The 1,449-nt window shown below is 44.1% G+C and overlaps 1 non-coding gene across 1 annotated transcript; it reads right to left on the reverse strand.

Annotated features, from left to right (window-relative positions):
- Positions 1 to 402: 402 nt before the first annotated feature.
- On the reverse strand, positions 403 to 496 carry trnai-uau (transfer RNA isoleucine (anticodon UAU)). Its single transcript has 2 exons — positions 459 to 496; positions 403 to 438 (listed from the first exon to the last, which is right to left on the reverse strand). It is a non-coding gene; the product is annotated as a tRNA-Ile (tRNA).
- Between the last annotated feature and the right edge of the window lie 953 nt (positions 497 to 1,449).

Here is a 1,449-nt window from a genome sequence, read left to right on the forward strand (position 1 = left end):
TGTGTGTGTATATATATATATATATATATATATATATATATATATGAATGAATGAGCAGCTTTGAGTCTGTATGGAGAGATAAAGTGGGACATAAATAAATAAATATGTTGCTTAAATAGACTTGGATCATAGGATTCTAGAATTAAGTCAGAAACGTCAATAGCAGGTGGCGTCCAAAAGAGTTTTCAAGCCATCTTTGCCTTGTCTATTTTCATGCTCTCATAAAAGTGCATTTTTTATTGGGAGGCTTTTAAAATGCAGGGGTTTTTTTTGTAGTCAATTCCAATTTTCTTTCCTTCGTTATTTCATTTCCAAAGCTGGGTAATTTTCCCTCTTAAGAGTCCTCCTGCAAACCCTCTCCGTCTCTCCCAAAAGCGAGCGGCCCCAAACCAAAAGACATGTGCTCCAGGTGAGGCTCGAACTCACAACCTCGGCATGGCTCTGCTATGTACTGCTGTATAAGTACCGCGCGCTAACCGATTGCGCCACTGGAGCCCTGACACCAACTCCTCCCGAACGGTTTATGAAAGGCTCGGGCGAAGGCGGCGTCACTTCCCACCTCGTTTTCCTTGTTTGCTCCCTTATTTGCCCCCGCTCTTTTTCTTTTCTGAAGCTTGTGTTTACGGGATGAAATAATATCAAGGAAGAAAGCACACGCTGCAAAGGAAGGAGGCCAAAAGAGACGCGTTTATTCCCCTCCTACATGGCAGGCCGCTGTTGGACCCCGAGAAGGGAGGCGGGGCTGACGTCACGACCCGTGACGCAATCTTTGATGTGTGTGTCTGTATCGGGCTTATCAGGCCTAGGCCAACTTCCGCCTTCCAGGTGCTTTGGACTCCAACTCCCACAATTCCTAACAGCCGGTAGGCTGTTAGGAATTGTGGGAGTTGGAGTCCAAAGCACCTGGAAGGCGGAAGTTGGCCCCGGCCTGATATATACACAGTGGGACAGAGTCACTATTTGCTTGTGCTTTTAAGAATGGTCCCATTTGTAAATATATAAGGATGTGGGTAAACTAAAGCTCCAAACATTGTGAGTCAGTGTCTCCCCCAAACCCAGCCAATACTCAAATAAATAAACACATACAGTAGAGTCTCACTTATCCAACATTCGCTTATCCAAGTTTCTGGATTATCCAAGCCATTTTTGCAGTCAATGTTTTCAGTACATCGTGATATTTTGGTGCTATGTTCGTAAATGGGCTTGGGCTGTGGCGCAGGATGGAGAGCAGCTGCAATCAATCACTGCAATGAATCACTCTGATCAGGAGGTCATGAGTCCGAAGCCCGCTTGGAGCCTATGTTTGTTTGTCTTTGTTCTATGTTAAAAGGCATTGAATGTTTGCCTATATGTGTAATGTGATCCGCCCTGAGTCCCCATCGGGGTGAGAAGGGCGGAATATAAATGCTGTAAATAAATAAATAAATAAATAAATAAATAAATACAGT

The sequence above is a fragment of the Anolis carolinensis genome, chromosome 1 (genome assembly GCF_035594765.1).
Source record: "Anolis carolinensis isolate JA03-04 chromosome 1, rAnoCar3.1.pri, whole genome shotgun sequence".
NCBI classification, from domain to species: domain Eukaryota; kingdom Metazoa; phylum Chordata; class Lepidosauria; order Squamata; family Dactyloidae; genus Anolis; species Anolis carolinensis.